This window comes from Rhipicephalus microplus, chromosome X (genome assembly GCF_043290135.1).
Source record: "Rhipicephalus microplus isolate Deutch F79 chromosome X, USDA_Rmic, whole genome shotgun sequence".
Classification (NCBI taxonomy): domain Eukaryota; kingdom Metazoa; phylum Arthropoda; class Arachnida; order Ixodida; family Ixodidae; genus Rhipicephalus; species Rhipicephalus microplus.
Window position 1 is genome coordinate 150350227 of NC_134710.1, and position 19232 is coordinate 150369458.

The 19232-nt window shown below is 46.7% G+C and overlaps 1 protein-coding gene across 15 annotated transcripts in view; it reads left to right on the forward strand.

Moving 5' to 3' along the window:
* Positions 1-19232, forward strand: part of LOC119177026 (TOX high mobility group box family member 3) — a 564847-nt gene that overhangs the window by 431762 nt on the left and 113853 nt on the right. The window lies entirely within an intron of this gene.

Consider the following 19232-nt stretch of genomic DNA (forward strand, 5'->3'; position numbering starts at 1 on the left):
GTCATGCTATTTTACCCTCTTACCTCCTTTCCGCCCTACTCACCCGCACTTACGTTCTCCATATACTTGCTTAATTAATAATACAGAACTACATTGCTATGTTTTACTTTCTCCCTTCCGCCTCTCCTTAACACATCACTCATTCTCAGAGTCAGTTCCCCTTCCCACCCCTTTGCTAGGAGCTGCTTCACTTATGTTTGCTTTCTGTTGCCGCCGACTTTTTGTGGGCGTCAATGAGTTTACCTCCGGCTAGGTAGCTCCACTGTTTATAAAAAAAAAAGTTAAGCTTTCTATTGAGGGCAGCACACGCTTCCGTTCGCTTCTTCAATGCCTGTACGAGTTAAGTATCGTGCCTCGTGTGTCGGAGTTTGGTTTACCGCCGCTCCGCAACCAATACTGTATTGAAGATACACACCATGAAATATTTTTGCCCTGTAACAACAAACATCACTCCAGTCAACGTCCTTGTTGTTCGTTGCCAGGACGCTAGAAAATATCGGGGCTGCATACTTATGCAGTTATGAAATTGTAATAGTCAGGACAAGCATAGGAACGGGGTAATTGGCGAAACGTGGGAAGAGTACCTGCTCTCCAATAGGCATATAGTCAGTTTGCCAGGTTGTTAAGGAAAAATATTCGCAGCACTTACAAATTTGCCTTCTTTACCGGTCTAAGTTGATTTTAAATTTTATTTTACTATAAAAACAGTCGTTGGAAGTATCTGCGAAGTACGGAGTACTTCCAAGCCGCATTTAAGTCATTTTCGTGTCGTAATGAGGAAGCACAAAGTTCCCGTTTATGTATACATGCACATTAATCTTCAACCTTGCCGTGTACGTCTATCATGCGTGAGAAGCAACACTATTTCTTTTTATATTGTATCAGAGAAAAATAAGAACGGGCCAACCACCTTAATTTTGTTGCGCTGATTTGATGAATTGGGCAGAATCTGCTTGAAAAAGACGTGCTCCAATAGAACGACCACCTACATTCCGTCGAAGTCACCACAGTGCGTGGACGTCAAAAAACGATCTATATAGGTTATACTTGCTCTTCAAACACTAAGGGGGCGGCCGTTCGGAAAGCTCACCTTGCGAAATTCCTTGACACCGAAACAGGTTTTGGGATGCTTGACTTTAGTCTATGGTCGTCCGCTTGTTCCCGCGACTTCGTGCATGAAATGTGTAAAGGACGCAAAGCGTCCACACCCAAGCTCACGAAGTTAAACACGATGACACGTATTAGCCCGAAATAGATATGCGTGTTGTTGTGGTCATGCTTAGGAAGAGCAAGAATTGGGCATGTCTCGCAGGTGTACTTATTTATTCAGAAAAAAATGAAGGTTGCGTATAGCGTGTGATAGCGCTCCGAAGATGTGCAAAGTGATGGTCGCAAACGAAAAGGGCGAAAAGCAGAAACTTTGGTGTATAGTTCCATGGTCGGCCTATACTACAACGACAACTTCGTAGGTAGTTAGGACATGCCCGCATCTGTTTGACCGCGACTGATCAGGATGTAAAGCAAGCTCGTCTGTCCAGTCTGCTTCGTTCGGCGGCGGCGGTTGCGATGAAACCACCCGCGCGACAGCTGTAGCTGTGCAGCTGTTTCTACGAGCGCTGCCAACTGGCAAGGGTTACGTGCGCCGGTGCGTGGCCGCCAAGAGCATCATTAGATCTTGGTAGCACGTGCGTCCACTCGTGACCCGTACCAAGTGTCTTCTTGGCTGCAACGGCGCATTAGCCTTTTGCGATGATGCACTCACTGTCCCCGTGACAGGGTGAATGTTTTGTTGTCGCAAACTGGTAATTTTCTCGCAAGCGGAAAAGCGCCCAGATTATTCGAGACGCAGTATACAGTTAGAGGGCCGGGACATCAAGTTTTCGTTGGCCTTTCATGCTTGGCTTCTTGATTTAAGGATCTATACTTCGTTGTACGGTGTGTAAAGTATAATGAAAATAGGAACATGCATTATTTTAGTTCCTGAGGTTTTAATTCTAGATTCCAGAAAAAGTACTTACGAGAAATATATCGCGTTTTTTTTTTTTTAGTTTCGACATGACATATTGACGTCTATAAAGCGTTCTTGATGTCTTAGCGAACCAAGTTATCTCCAAGCACCACGTAATCAGCGCGACAGTGTAAACGTGAAAAACAAAAAGTCATTTTTCGCTGGCAGCACCGCGAATGCTCTTGCAGCTAACGCTTTCATTGTTATCGACAGATGTGCTATGCTTATTCGCAGTGTGTTCGCCACAGATAGAAATGTCTTAGTACCGAGGTGAACAGAGGGCTGACTTCGCCTTCATGGTGAAAGGATACAAAATGAATTATGCTGCCATGAACACCCTACATCGTCCCTTCGCCTGGACTGAAGCTATCCGCGTCCGTGGCTAGTCATGTCGCCGCTGCAGTTGGTCATGTGATTGACGCACTCGCACAAGTAGCCCCCATCAGGAGGCTTCGTCGGTATAATTGGCTGTCGTCTTTGTCCGTTTGGGATGACGTAAGCTGCTTCAGTGGGCTGCTGAGTCTATTTCAAGGAGGGCTTGCGCTACTCAAGTTGCACTGTGAGAAGCCTGCAGCTTAGCTGTCCGTGAATAGCTATTGCGTCCGATTGCCATGCAACTGAACCTAGATATAAATGTGCACGTCCTGCCCCGTAACAGTTAGGTGATGGCATTTGAAGTTCTCGTGGAGATCGCTATCTTCATGACTTACGTAAGACTCTGTGCTGTCCCAGTTTGGAGCCTAGGCTTTGTGGGCTCTGTCTTGCTCTATTCAAGTCGCGCGTGTGATGCTGAAGCCGCAGTCACAGGGGTTTTGTTGCTAGCAGTGATGTGGAGCCTCTTTCGTCACCACTGTTGCCTCATAACCGAGATCGTGAATATAGTCCCCTCGAAGGATATGGGGAGGTGATGGAACGAACAAGTGCCGCTGTCCGAAGCGATAGCTCTAACGAGATATTTCATATGTGACGTTATCTAATTATCCGATCATTGATTAGCAAACTTATTTGTGGCGATTCCAGACTTGGTGTCTAATTTTGCTTCGCATTTAAGCTATACATATGCGTTATCGAAAGCCCCTCGCACTGTTCAATTCGCAAACGTCAAATTGCAGTTGAATTGAAGTCGCTCTCTTTAATTTGATGAGAGATTTTGCGAGGTCTGGTGTCTTCTGCAAGGGTCAGCATTTTGTCGTATACTGTAGCAACGTCGACGTCGTATAGCGTATGCTTCGGATTCGTGTTGCCCTAGGAGGCTTTCAAAAGAGACTCCTGTCGACTGTCGTCGATGCTTGTCAAAGAACGAATGCGTATCAGGCGACTGCCTGTCCACTGAGCGCACTTCCCGAACGCTGCGGATACTTCCCCGTGACCTCTGTCGGCTGTGCCTGGGGGAGGCCTCGCTGGATGTGACTATCACTGGCAGGTTCCGGCTGCTCCGTGTTTCGCTGTGGTAAAGCGGGGCTTCCTTTTCGGCGACCGGTATACAACAGCTGCTGCGGAGGGAAACGCGAGCAAGGGGCGATGGGGCAACACCCACGGGGGCGCGCACTGCTTCGTGCACATGTGGCCAACACTGCTCGCGTACGTGAGTCTTCTTTCAGCGGCGCCCTCGAAATGACTCTGTGAGCACGTTGAGTCGGCATTCGTTGCGATTCAAGTGGACCCGCGATTCGTTCGCTTTGCGTGCCGAATTTAAACTGCAGCGTCGCGTATAATGGGCAAATTCGTGTGGCAAAAAAAAAAAAGTGTGCGGAGTTTGTCGCTGACGATTCTCCGAGAATGCCACGTTATCCGGTCGGGAAACGCTTTTTGTCTGGACACTTTTGCACCGTAGGAACAAACCAGCACCAACCACTATACAGGTTTATACGAACGCCCGGTCTTGCGCAACTTTAAGGGTACCCTCTAGCGCCGTCGTCGCAAATGAAGTGGCGTAAGACATCCTTCATTATGGAAGCGTCTACTATAGGCAGCTGCCTGCTTGTGCAGCGTTTTGCGTTAGAGTGTGCTTGACGGAGTGCCGTTGCACAATGAATTCCTTTCGCGTTGTCCTTTCGAAAGAAAGTATGTCTGGTTGCCGTTTAACTATACCGTCTGTCTGGTTTATCTTAGTTTCTACAGATCGTGCTCTTGGTCGCCAAGGTCGCCACTGTTAATTTGTGGTCATTTATGGTTCTTGTACTATGGTCTAAAAGAAAATGAGTAATTGCGAGGTCTCATTTGGTAGGTAATTTAGACTAGTACTGCTGGTTCGTTTAGCTCGAAGCACGGAAACGCTGCAGACTCTCATCCGGGCTCAGTCGTTCAACGCCCGGCGTGCCGCAGTCATCTCTCGTTGTTCGAACAGCGCGGCAGTGCGAAACTGTGCGATCTTGACCACGTTTCTCCGTCGCGAGTATCGTCACACAGACCTGCTCCGTCCGCCTCGAGGGAAACGCGAGGTCTGGCCCCCTCCTCTGCTCCGACCTCATCACTGCGCCGATCGGCGAGAGCTTCGCTGCTTGCTGCGGGCAGGGACTCCCGCCGAAACAGGTTCCTGGTGGCGTTCGTCATTAGGGCATGCATTGTTATCCGCGCCGAGAGGGCGCGCCTTTCTTCGGCCCCTGTTATTTGGATTCATTCCATTGGCCCCTTGTGTTTGACCCGGATGGAGCGCCCGGATGCGCGCCATGTTTGCTCTCCGGGCTCTGCGTAGGCTCGAAAGCTGTTTGCGGCTTCCTTCTCTCGCGCTGACCGGCGAGAATATTCATTTTATTTCTCTCGCTTTTTTTCTTTTGCTTTTTTTCGAGTTGAGCAGACGCTCTGTCATGGTGAGGTAGTAAAAGCTCGATCGGACATCTCTGCTTTCTCGCCAGCAGCGGACGTACCGAATGTAACCGACGCACTGGCGCCACTATTCACTTGCCCATCAACCGGGGGCCAACAGGTTCAGGTTCATCAACCTCTGCAGACAGGCGAGCCGTCTGCGTTAGTTCGCCTCCTGTGCGACTCATTATTTAGTTAGTGCTTTTAGAGCATGCGCGACAGTACTTAATGTCGCGGTGCCTATCGAAGCCGAGCATGTACTTCGACTGTGGATACTTCGCGCTGGCGTAGAAAAGCAATGAGAGTGTTGCTACGGCACCTCAAGTCGTAACTTCGCTGTGATCTGAGACTCACGCACTCGCCTAAGTAGTCGTGGCTCCGATAAGTTGGTCATTGCGAATTCGAATTCTGTGCCCATTTTATCGATCACATATTCTTATCCGGTTTTAGCAGTACAATAATGCATTTCTACAGATATCATTACCGCATTTTCTTCACTTCATGGTGCAAACAGTTATGGGCTTCATTAGTGAGTTATTTAAAATGACGAAATGTCTTAGCGGCGGGTGTGGTACACATCGTGTTAAACGTATACTACAGTCATTAATGACTATTGGTAGCTCGCCAGTTAAACCGTTTTAAACTGTTCACATCAATGGTCTGCAATCTTCTGAGCTTTCAGCTATCCAGTGTATTCCCGATAAACAGAGCGTGAGGTTATCGTGACACGTTGTGACTGAATTTAGTGTAGACCTCGCATTTAGTTAATTAACTACGTCTTTATTAAATTCTAAGATTACTTTTCCTTGGGTTTTCTGAGGAACGCTCTGCACTATTTGACTTGCATGGCTGTCTTCTGCTGCTTGGTTGCGTTTTTTTTTTTTTTCAATACATCTTTTTTTTTCCGAACCTGTCGATAAGTTATCTAAACGAAAATTATCCGTCCGTGGAAATAATATTGCTACGTGCCAGTGCATGGAGCTGAAGAAGAGAAAGCAGATAGACTGGCACGAGCTAATCTGTGTGGCTGGCGCTGCTCGCCTAACCGGCTGTAAATACATCGGTGACTACCCCTCTGAGTCAGTCTCCTTCCCGTAACAATGTTTAGACTAGACTAGATCGGAAACTTACCCTGGCCCAAATGCTTATCCTTCGCTGCATCTGTGCTTGATGCAGAGGTCGTCATAGTCGTTATGGTGGGGCTGCTGAGGGGAAACAAAAAATAAGAAAAAAGGTAGTTCGAGAAATAAATAAAAACATCGTCAGTGTGGGGTGTTAGTCAACACATATACATTATATAAAAATATATATTCTTATGCTCTGCATGTTAATGTGTTAGATCCGGTGCGTTCGATTTCGAGAAAGCCGGGTGCCATGGGAACTCACGATTTCTGACATACCACTCCCGCAAAATCTTACTGCACTGGCACAAACTTCGCCATTTCTTGTCTCGTAGAAGACGCCAATACATTTTCACCTACATAGAAACATGTAACGCACTGCTGCGTCACTATTTTACTCACCTGCCTCGAAGTCAGAGCAAGTTATCCGTAAATACCAATACTTGATCGGTTAGGTACAACATTGTGCTGTATAGGCGTCTCAAGAAACTCAAGGGACTAAACGTGGGCGGCGCATCCGATATCGAGGTTGGCTGCTACAACGGCGGTAAACTGAAAGAAGAAAAAAATATTCACTGCATTGAAGGACATCAAGGAATAACAGGACGCGAAGACAATTCAAACAAGACGCTGATTACGATACAAGAAAGTGAAAGGAAAACGTTTCGGCCCGCGTACGGGAGGTTTGTTCATAAAGTTTTCGAACAGGACGTTTGGCCTTAATGAGCCGTATGTAACATGTAACAGCCATATATGTAATTGCGCTCAGATGAACGAAAAATGAACAAGGCTCCTGGCGACCCTCGGTGTCACTGGACAAGGCCCTTCCAAGAGAATGCATGACGTTATATTAAAAGAACGCAGAAGTCTACAACATTTTGGTGACGTCACGAATATTAGCAAATGTAATTGGTTGACAGATCACTTTACGCAAGCTCTAGCGCACGGGGCAGCTTTGGATATGCTTCTGCGTGAGTTCTTACGACGCCACAGCATATATACATCATCCTGGTTGTTGTTTCTTTTTTGTCGTTGTTAGAGGTCGTTACTTAGCCGTGTGACAGCGATCGTATTGAACTGCGAACGAAAATGAAAGATTCTCGGGGTGTCTTTGTGTAGACAGTAATGGCGACCGCTATTTGCGACAGCTGAAAACTACGTTGATTGCCCAGACGGGTTCTGTCGTACGATGTTTTTGCGTGGAGAGCGCGGCGATTCATAAAAGATGAGGTTTTGCCTAACACCGACATACATCCGCAGGTTGCCGCCGATACGTCACCACGTCAGGCAGAGTTGACGAGTGTGGCGGGAAAACTTCCGTGGCGCGCCCTTGGCTCACCGCCGGGTGTCGCTACGCTCTCGTCCGCTCCTCAAAGCAAACACAAAATCACGTTCTGTCATTGTGCTGCTCAAACGTCCGGTATATTTCAGGGAAATAACGATTGCAGCTGTTTGCGCTCCCCCCCCCCCTCCCCCCCATTCTTATGGCGTATATGAGCTGTGCAGGCCTCGCTAGAGTCTGCTATGACTGAAGCAGACCGGGCCAAACGCCAAGGGATCTTTGTAGTATTGTGTGCTGTCAACTTGTCTGGCGTCGCAGTCTTTGGCACCACTGGGGACAATGGAGTCTCGGTGACTGCCTGAAGTCACGTGACGATTGGTATACCGTGCCCGAGAGTTACGTGAGCGGGTGGCTGTTCTTGAAATTAAGACTGCTTGTTGCGCATGCGTGCGACATTTGACTCGGGGCTTGGCTGTCGCTTATTGCAACACCTTCTGCAGGAACGATAACCGACCAAGCCAGCGTAAGACAAGCCCACCTGTGTCCCAGCATGCAGCGCTAGAAAATTTTAGTTTTCCCTTAGATTTCTCAGTGTTAGCGAATTACGGCTCACCGGAGAAGCATACACGATGGGCAACACTGGCGATATGAGATTATGCAAGTCCTAGCCACATACACACCAAGTCTGTATTTCATTGTTTTCTTTCGACGAGAACCGACGCGTCAAAAGAGAAATTGTTTGGTTATACAAAACGCCGCTGGATGCCGCCACCTGCTTTAAAATGGCCATCAACGGCTCAGGCAATTGAACATCGGTAGACGGGTCATACGTGTACGGTAAATCTAAAATGCTCTAATATTTCAACATCAGAATAATAAAAATAAAATAAACTTTTATGTTGTCGCACCATAAACGAACAAAAAATATTTTGCAGAATTGTTTACAGCGATTCTCTTGTAAGGAATTGGAACACTTGAAATGGCTAGCCTTATCCAGAAAACTTTTTGTTTTTGAAGCTGCGTGAAGGTAAGCGAAACGATTTTAAATTGTCGCTTTTTACAAACGAAATCAACCTATTTACATCAACGCCACATTCAATTCGGAGCGGGTATCCTCCAGAACCGCCGCCACGTTTTACGTAGACTAACATAAGCCACGCAAACGCAGTAACGTGAAGTCTGAGAAGTGGCGTTCTTATACGCTAAACGCTATGGGTCGTTTAGCGTTCTGTGCATGTGCATTTCGACCTTTTCGTATCACTAAGGCCGCTACACTCAATCATTCTTATACCGGGCCCGATTTCCTGGGTTATTTTTGACTGCGTTGCTAGTGGCAGTGAAGTGCATTAAACAAATTTAAGAACAAACGAACAGAGGGAACACGTTACGCTTCAGCCAAAGTTTAATGATGCGTGGTTGATGTTTCGTTTGCCACCCAATATGGTCTAGGAAGCTTGGTACGAAAAGGCAGAAAGGTCTCCTTCGTTTAATAAACCTGCATCATTAACGGCCGAGTTGTTACCGCTATTCCACAACTGCTGTGAGTTAGCATCGCGTCCTCGCTTATCTGCAGGACGGCTGGCGTGTTGTGTGAGAGCAGCAATAATGGTAAAATCATGTTGAGAATATATATCTTCAAAACCTGTGCTGCTCTCACCTACGTTGTACTTATTTGCTGGTGTAAATTGTTAACACTGTCCTTTTTTGGAGTTTTCCTTCTACGAAGAATATGCGTTGAGCGCCCACAGTTTCAAATGTATTTGCAAGTGCACAAAGCAGAACAGAAGGTGAAGTGTGTGTGAGAACACAATGAGAACACAAAGGGTGGTGTGCTGCTATTTTAGGGCCCGAATTGGCTGTCTGAGTACAATAACGTACCGGAGAAAATATTCGATACAGGATGAGGCGTGTGTCTGCTGTAACAATAGTCCGGAAACGGCTTTGAACATATAGCGTTTGATAATGAAATTCCGGGATATTCAGCCAGCGACACCAGGTCTCCACTTTTCAAGGGCACTGGGACAAGCTAGTCGAAGTATCTGGTGAAAAACAAACGTTTAGAATAAAAAAAGAAGTGTAGTTTTGAATGTAGCGATCGCTTATGCGTGTGTAATTGTACAATATAAAAGTGGTACAGAATTTAATGTAAAAACAAAACAAAACAGGATCGTAGAGAGGCAGTCGAACTGCTAGACTGAAACGTAATAAAATCTGATTAGTACAGTCATGCTGGGTTACTATTTGTTGCCACCCTGTTTCAGTGGGCGTGGAAGTAATGATCGACAGTAAGTAGAGTTTGGCGAGTGTATTCGGCAATTTTAAGATATATTGCCGTCCAAATCTCTGGTAATCTGTAAACTATAAACGAAGGGGAAAAAAACACGACAGACAAAGGAACGAAACAAAAAATGGAAGGGGAGGAGGTTAACCACTGTATCGTTTGGTTGTCTATCTTATTGTGTGGGAAAAGGAAGAGGAAGATTTGAGTGAAAAAGTTCGTTGTTGCCTGCAACTGAAGTACGGGTGACGGGCAGAACAATCGGAAAAAAAAAACATTTGATGATGTGCATGTCCTTTTCGCGTGGGATATCGCTAGCGCGTGTGCTGGCGGTTCCTTCTCAGCGCTGATTCATACGTTCGTCCACCAAACGCATTTTGCTACAAAGAAGAGCTCGCAGAGGGACAGTACGGGCTTTTTCCTCTCGTTTACTCTCGTAGAATAGCGTAGAAAAGAACAGCGCGCTACTGTACCAACACCCGCGGACTCGTACTGTTATTTCATATCTTCCGCCCTCCTCCCTCCTCAGCCTTCTTTCTCTCTGCGCGGTTACTTTCTACTGAGCGGACGAAAAGCATCAATCCCCTCATCCAGCGTCGCCTGCAAGAACGCGATTTGTCGGCACGCACGCCAGGACGCACGGAGTCGTGTCGCTGTGCCCTCGTGATAGGGTTGAGAAATCCGTCGGTTATGTGGCACAGGGTGCGGCAGCGAGCCGCGTCATCGTACGTCATCGCCACCAATGGTCGGTCGGGCGTTACCTTGTTTGATGGCGAGTTGTTGACTCCCTTCTCAGTGCTTGCGCCTGCTTGCTGCTGTGGAAGCTATCTATCTATCTATCTATCTATCTATCTATCTATCTATCTATCTATCTATCTATCTATCTATCTATCTATCTATCTATCTATCTATCTATCTATCTATCTATCTATCTATCTATCTATCTATCTATCTATCTATCTATCTATCTATCTATCTATCTATCTATCTATCTATCTATCTATCTATCTATCTATCTATCTATCTATCTATCTATCTATCTATCTATCTATCTATCTATCTATCTATCTATCTATCTATCTATCTATCTAGCTCTCTCTCTCTTTCTTTCTTTCTTTCTTGTCAAATATGTGTGATTTCCTCCTGGGGCGCTGGCGTCGCTCGTGGCTGCATTTTGTCACTAGGCTTTAAAGTGTGCCCAGGCTATACTCATCTACAACAGCACAGTTTTTATAACTTTCTTGTGTAATTCTCGCTATCATTAACTGATTCCACGTACGTTCTGTTATCACGCGAAGGCTGAATAGAAAATCAAAAGGGCGGGGGAAGGAGGATGCTGTGTTTTAGTGCTGCAACGCGTTGCGATGTTGCTAGCCTGTCGAAATGTCAGAGATCAAGAACCTGTTCTTATGAATGTATCGCGCACGGACGCGCAAGTGACGCAGAAAATTAGGCTGCACTAACGAAAAGATACTGTGTTTAGTATCGCGATTATTCTGCCCCAATAAGACTACCGTATATGTTTGGGACTTTAAGCGGAGGAAGTAACGTCCCCATAGCTTACTTTATTATTTTTTCTCGCTTTTAAAAAGATAAACGTAGTACGGAGCCCATTTCTACACACATCGACGCACTAGGTATGCTACTTGAATGTGGGAGAACATTTGTACTGCACACTATTCCTATTGTTTGGCGCAATAAGTTGGGTATACTTCGTATCCAGAAGTTAGCGTGTGCATTGAAAGACCCGTGAACTTTATCATGTGCTTCAGCAATAACAGCGCTAGTGCGTGAATTTGACTTCTACTAAAAAAAAAGAAAATTTGCCTCAATAAATTCTTCACTGCTTTTACAGGAAAGAGCATGATCATATTCGTGATAGGCATGCTGACTGCGTGAGTGTAGTCCTCAACCAACCCCTTGTACCACTATTTTCCGGTTCTGCACTTTGTGGTACCCAGTTCGGAACTTCTTTCCGTTTAATCTTTAGTGCTATAGATTCACCGAGATGGAGTAGACGCCCCAACAAGTGCAGTAGTTATACGGCTGGTCGCGGGGATATATGGTGCGCTCATATACAGTTTGACTCGCGCCATTCTAAATCTGTTCGCCCCATAGACCTATCCATGTTTGTAAATAGTGGTAGGTGCCTTCGCTACAAGTGCCTCAGCATGTCTACGGCTCCTACCGCTGTTTACTAACATAGTATAAGTCTATAGAAGTCTTCCACCTCGAGCCAGTGGCATCATTATACTAACGCAGTGGCTGTCTACTCTGGTTAAGCTGCCGTATAGCGAGCAGCCTATATTGCGGCCTGAAAATTTGTCTTGTGGCGCTACCGCCATGCGCACTGTCACCTGTAATACACGCAGTCAAATTGCCCCACCTGGAGGGACAGCTATCGCAGCCAGCACACGTTTGCTTTGTCGAAGTGAAAACGCCAGCTGCCCGCGTGTGCTTGGATGGATTCATTCGTTAGCGCGCGCGTGGGACGTGATTTTCATGCCCGACGAGTGTCGGTAATGAACGCGTTGCAGCAGCAGCTGGCTGCTTATCAAACAGGCGACAGCTCCATGCGACTTATCATTTAAGCTTCACGACGTCTGTGGGCTCTCAGGTGATACGTGCTTATACTGGAGAATGATAATTTCAAAACGACACAGACAGGGGGGGCGGATGGTCCTGTTGTGTTGTATGGTGCTCTCACTGTCAAAGTGCCAACTCTACAGAGTTAGCAGTCTGCGGAGCAGTAAACAAAAAAAAAAATAAACGCCCCGCCGTGGTGGTCTAGTGGCTAAGGTACTCGGCTGCTGACCCGCAGGTCGCGGGTTCAAATCCCGGCTGCGGCGGCTGCATTTCCGATGGAGGCGGAAATGTTGGAGGCCCGTGTGCTCAGATTTTGGGTGCACGTTAAAGAACCCCAGGTGGTCAAAATTTCCGGAGCCCTCCACTACGGCGTCTCTCATAATCATATAGTGGTTTTGGGACGTTAAACCCCACATATCAATCTGCGGAGCAGTAAACTACTTGGAACATGTTGATCGCTATCTTTCCGGTTAACCTCCCTGCCTTTCTTCGTATTACATCTCTCTGATCGGTGTGTTGACTCTAGAGAATGCCGAGATACCGCGTTCCGAGTCGGGGATACAGACCGCGTACCGCGCATCAATGGGCTCGTCTACGTGTATACTGTATGCAGACTCGCGAAGCTTCTCGCTCGCGAACCGCGTGTCTGGTCGCCATCACTGGTACCGACTGTGCTGTAGTTCTTACACATCGCCTCATTTTTCAAAGCATTCTGTCGTGCGATCCTCTTACGGTCCACGAATCTATAGCTATGCGTGCGGGTGCGGCTTAGTCACGTGTCGTTATCTCCCGTTTACTGATCACCCACTTGGTTCGCCTTGAAGCTAGACAGCAGTGCTTCCTGCCATTTCTCCCGTCCTGACTCTTTGCTCCTGTCTTCCCAGTTACGTTACAACACCCTTGCTGAATGGCCTTATCGCGTGCCACGATGATACCAGGTTTCAAGTGTAAGGTCGTCACGGCTGCTATCGTGGGCAGCGTGATAATACATCCGGCTCTGACGTGGTCGAAAGTCCCAAGGCCCGTGTTTGTCGTGCCTGCGCTGTTACTTAGAGATATGCATTATGTTAACACGCCATCAGAAAAATGGAACTCGCTGTCTTTGGGAGCATTACCGTGTGCCCTAGTCACCGGCTTCTAAGTTAATATGGCGGCTTCATATTTTACATTCGTATTCTTGCGTTTTAGTTTCTACAGTTTGGTGTGCTGTATAGAGGTTTCTGAAAAATGCCAAGTTATATTGAAATGTCGGGGGTATACGTGACCGAATAATAATTTGGCACCTTGCGTTAGTCGTGCTCCTCTTTTTCTCGTTTTTTGTGCACATTCATGTAGGACAACATTGTACTAAATATTTTTTCTAAACTCACTGAAGTGGTAATATATTACAAAAGTGCAGTGGATAGATGGATGGTCAAACGTTATTGGGATAAATAAATATCTAAGTGTGCCCACACATTTACACGTGGGGAGAAATAGAAACAAGGCCTGACAATGTGCTGCCGTCTGAAAAGTTTTTTATTATTTCACATATGCGTTTTGCACGATAATTTTGTGTGGTTTTTGCAGCCACTTCGATCAAATTCTGCGGTTTTACGTAAAAAAAGCACCATATATTAAAAGGCGCGCCATAATGGTGCTCTGATCAAGCTCTGGGTACATTTTGACCACCGCGTCTTCATGAGTGTCGCAGCCGCGGTCTTGAATCTGGATCGATCCGGGATGTCATGCATGTTCAATGCTGTGGCCACCTACCAGAGCTGCCAGTCCCGCTTATAATCAGTGCCATTTGGCTTCTTTTCTCGCCAAGTTGCTCGTAGAAATTTCAAGTCGCTTGAAGTGCTTTTGAGGGCTTATTTGCATTTTCCCAGGACATATAGTTATTTTAGTGTTCACTAATGGTGTGTTTGTCGTTCACCAATAGCGCTTTTGTTGATGACCTTGAGTAGTGCGTGAAGTGAACCATGCATACGTTGAGGGAATCAACCAGTAATGGTAATCATGCACTGACAAACGTGCATTCGGCCGAATGGAGACTAACTACAATGGAAACAATATTATGAAGTGAAGGTTGTAACGAGTCCCGTTAATTAGCGAGGCAATCAAGGGGTGAATTCTAAAGGCTGACGCATGCCCCGCGAAATGCACCACGAAAGCGCGGATAATTTAGTGTTGGTCCATTTGGTGCGTCAGCAAACGCCGGCAGTGGTCCACAGAATGAGGTAGAGCAGAGAGTTAACAAAACCAAAAATATATTCTCAGCTGAGGCACAACAATAAATGGACAAACATGCACACTCGGCAGTTGTCAAGTACAATACACCACTCACAAGATACTCCAATAAATTATAAACAATGGGCTCAATCGACAACATCCTTTACAATGCAATCTCCTGCATTAACTAGCCAAGACACTTATGGACTAGAATGTTCGTCAAACGAATTCACTCCAAAGTTCTTGGAACAGAGCTTGAAGGCTTCTTCTCTTCAGGAAACTGTCACTCAAAGTCCAGCGCCGGTTGTTGTCCCGCGGCGTCCGTGGTTTTTTCTTCCAGGAAACTCTCGCGTCGTCAACTGACCTCACTTAAATAAGAAATCTTAGCTGGAAACACATCGGAGACTCACGCGCTGCTACTGCAGGTCACGCTTTCGTCCACTGGCGGAAAACCACACTTGAACTTTTCATTTGTCACTGAGGACAAGGCTCCACGCGCTGGTGGAAAACACACTTCATCTCTTGCTTGTACGACAAGCCTTCACCCGCAGGTGGAAATCACACTTTATCTTCGCCTGCTGGCGGAAAACTCATCTCCTACCTCGTCTTCCTCCGCCGGCTTCTCATGTACGCTCGCCCTGGGTTCTCGAAGTTTCGTCAGCGCGCCTCACAGAAAAAGCTGGTGAAGGGGCGGGACCTTTCTCCAACTCATGACCCATGACGCAACCAGGTAGTGACACGCACCTTCTTGATATTTCTAGAGATCGCTCGGCGATAGATGCGGGAAGGTTGGTCGGCGTGGCGGCGGTGTTTTAAAGGGGGAAAAGAGGCGCGCGCGCACGGCGTCTTTTGATGCTTGTTTCTTCTTTACGCCGGCTTCTGTCGCGTCTGCTTGGCGCTTGGTTTCATGTAGCCGTTAAAACTCGGAGGCGCGCTTTCGTTTGTGATAGAGATGTGCTTTCGTCCACAGTTGCGCATATTTTCGCTGCACAAAACAAGCAATGAAAAATTTTTTCAACATCCCTCCCTGTTTGAGCAACCTTTTTTTATCATAAATAAAAATATTGTCAAGAGTAGGAAATTTATAAACAATTCCGCTGCTTTTGAGATGATTATTCGCTTGTTATTTTGGTAGGATCTGGCAACTCTGCTATCGATGCACGTGAGCGGGAAGGGACCAGGTATTAGTTACAGTTGCCCTACATTTCGCTCAATACAAGATGAAAGCGCCTCGATCTGATTGGTAGATGGAAAGCTCCGAAAGCAAAGTGGTCCCCCCCCCCCAAAAAAAAAAAAAAACGGATGGGTAAAGGGGACTTCATTAGCTGTTTTAGGGTAAAAAGCGGCGCCAGCCAATCGAGTAACGTTGTTGACGTCCCGCGCGATTGTTGAGAACTGACTGGAAGGACTGCGCTGAAAACGAGAGAAGTAAGCTTATACGAATTTCAAGGTTTTACGTGTTGAAACCATGATTTGATTGATTGGCGTGCCGTGTATAGTGGAGGGCTCCTGACTAATGTCGGCTCGGGCTTCTGTAACGTGCATCTTAATTTTTTTACGCAGTCGTTTTTGCAGCGCTTCTTTTTTGAGCTCGGAGTCTTTGCAACTTCATACATAGCTCATACATTCCAAGCTTGTTTTTGAGGAGGATGACACTGCGCTATCCGCACGCGTCGTACTACGTAACCTGTCTGCCTTACCCCAACCCCATATATCTATAACGTTGTGTTTTGTTGCGGTCACGTTTCTCGTGCCGTTTTGCGAGAGAATAGCTACAAAAGTGTCAAAGCGCCATCTGACCGCCTATACGGCATTATATTCTCCTTCGATCGAAAGCGTTGTATTGCGCACCGCTTTTTGTTAGTCATACGACTGGCCATACTGAAAGAGCAAGATCTTGGGAATAGCCTAGCCGACCTATCATGGCCTCGGCATCGTCTATGCTGGGAGGTCACATGGGTGCTGCTGAAGTCTCTCAAGTCAGCCAGCCCGTGCGACCGCCTTGTTCTACACGATGATCACTCGTGTGTGCCTGTGTACTATGCAATACCATTTGTCACATTTCTTTATCAACCTTTTGTACTACTTCCCATCCGTGTGAGGTAACGAAACTTTTTTTTTGCCCCGTCCTTTTTTCTTTCCTCTCCTAATCCGCCATATTCTGCTCAACGCTTGTTCAGGCTATTTTCGAAACTAATATTTTTTTAACCGATTCGTTTTCCATTTCTCCTTGCTCCTTCCGTGCTCTTTAACATCAAGCGCACAACGCTTTCCTTGTCTCATTCCTGTGCACATTCGTCAACGTGAAAATAGCATACCGCGATCTTAGCTTTAACCCTTATCCACGAACCCGTAACACTGACTTGTCCAGTTTTCTCTCCTCTGGGAATAGCGATGTATTTGCAAAGAAATGGTGAGGAAAGAAAGGCTGGAGTGCCGTGTTTTACGCTGCTGCCTATGCAACGGGTGTAAACGTCTAAACATACTGCGTTTTCTTGTAAGCAGCTTTTTTTTTATCCAATTCACTCGTCTGTATGGCAGGAGCACGTGCTTTTACACTGCCCGCTCGAAATGGCTGTCTGAACTGCTTTCCTGGCAACAAAGTTTTTGTCTCCCGCATAGTCCCAACCCGACTGTCCGTAGGTTGCGGCTGCGTTCGTGCATGCTTCCCCGTGTCTTCTGGGGCGTCGTATGGATAGATGGATGGATATGGCTGTACCCTTTAGATCGGGCGGTGGCTAGCGCCACCAAGCCGTAATACCTAATGAACCAAAAACTATATTTATTTTTTTCCTTAAAAAGTGAGTTTGAGGATTCGTACTTTGCAGTGAAGAGCTTAATTTTCACTCGCGCCTTGACTTTAGCCACCAATCAGATAACCTCCTTCTAGTTAAGTCTACCCGCTTAAAGTTTATTTTGCCCTCCCGGTCCCTAAACCCCAGTGCTTTGAAAAACTCTGCGCCATCATCCTGAACTATAGGGTGAAGCCCTTTACAGAACATTACCAAGTGTTCGGCAGTTTCTTCTTCCTCTCCACACGCACTGCATACTGTGTCTACCCCTTCGTATTTGGCCCGATATGTCTTGGTTCGCAGTACTCCCGTCCTGGCCTCAAAAAGTAGCGAAAGGGGAGGGAAGCGCCAGCTGGCGGTGGGACGTGGTCGCTTCGGCTCGGTCGTAGGCGCGCGCTTGCCGGTGACACCTTTACCACGGCCGCTCGATCTGACATCAAGCGGCCGTGCCTTTACGGGGCTGTCTGTCGGTGCCCATTTAGCAGATGTCGTTTCGTGTCGAAAGAGCATTCCAGCGGTCGGGCGCCCCTTTCCCCATTCTCCCCGGCGATGTCCGCGGCCGATTTCTGAGGCAGTGGTGTGCAGCGAGCCGCCTCCTCTGGGTCGCCGCGATGAACCTGGCAGCGATTGACTGCGATTGCGCTCGATTGAGTTCGGCGAGCGAGGCGACCTTGCGCAACGGTCGCATTCCGAGTTGGAAGGGGGCAACATCGGAGACATCTCGAAACGCGTTGTGAAGGTCTGATAGCGTAGCTATAAAGCAGGCTCTGCTTGAAACTTTAATGTTCGAAATGCAGGTAAGCTCACCTCGTGCATTCCTCTTTTCTTTCTTTTTTATTTCTTTTAAGTGCGGAAGAACTTGGAAAAGCGCCATCATCGCTGTTAACCGGCAAGTGAAATGAAGTGAACATTTCATGCGCGAAAGGTAAATCAGCTGCTCTGCAGGATGATAATAATGATGATTAGGCTTCAGTTCACGAAGTAGAGCAAACGAAGGTGGGCGTCCCCAGTTGGGCGACGTGCTCATTCGCTCGTTGCGCAGGAAGCTTTACAGTCTATATTAAAAAAAATTACAGTCTATGTTTATACGCAAGGTTTGCTCGTGGAACGTTACAACGCTTACTTGCAGTCCGTGGGTCGTGCTGCGTTGAGATTATTATTATTATTATGGTTATTATTATTATTATTATTATTATTATTATTATTATTTAGGAGGAGTGAGAAATTGGGTCTGTCTCATGCAAGCATGCCCCACAGCTGTGGTGTGAGATTGATATAACTCTGACGTAATGGCTTCAAGAGAGCGTCCTTCTTAGTACCTTATTTCTCATTTTCTCGCTACGTAGAAGACTTTCCATCATTTTCAGCTTTTTTTTTTTTTCCCCAGTCTTTTCCTCATGCGCATCCACAGCATTGCACCCGATAAGCGCCGCCGTTATACCGTCGGGCGCCCACTCTTCGAATTTCGATAGATCATCGAGTATAGCAGAATATCTATAACAAGGGTAACGCTGAAATAACGAATAATTCAAAAAAAAGCTTTTTTTTTTCTTTAAACGGAAAGAAGCGCCTCGAGCGCTCGCTGCGAAGCTGCGACTCCTCGGAAAGTGCGCGAACATGTAAATAAAAAACAAACAAAAAGCAGGCGACCAAAGGTGAAAAGTAGGCTCCCGAAGAAGTGCATATAAAGGAAAATGCATAAAGTGTGAAGGCAAGAGCATGTAGCGAGGAAGAATACGGGAAAAAAAATTGAGGCACCAGGACGCGCGGACTAGAAACTCAATTTGGGATTTGCAAGTGTGACGTCGCCATCGTCGTCGTCAGGCCTTGTTATCGTAAGGCGCCCTCCTCTTGCCGTCACTGCCCCCTGCTTTATCTGCGTCTTCGTATGTGTGTCCTGGGAGTGATTTACGAGAATCCTGCGGCCGTTCGACTGGATACACGTCTGCTTTGCCGGGATTCTTTCTTTCTTCCCTCCATTTTTTTTGTTTATCTATCCATTTTCTTCCTTCCTTTTGTGGCATTATTCTTTTCATTCTGCCCGGTGCTTCGTGTAGCGGGAAACGGGGGATATCGGTAGCTTTGTGCATTTTTTTTTTCTTTACTCTGCACTCACTGTAAGAGATCTTTGTTTAGTGCTGTCCTG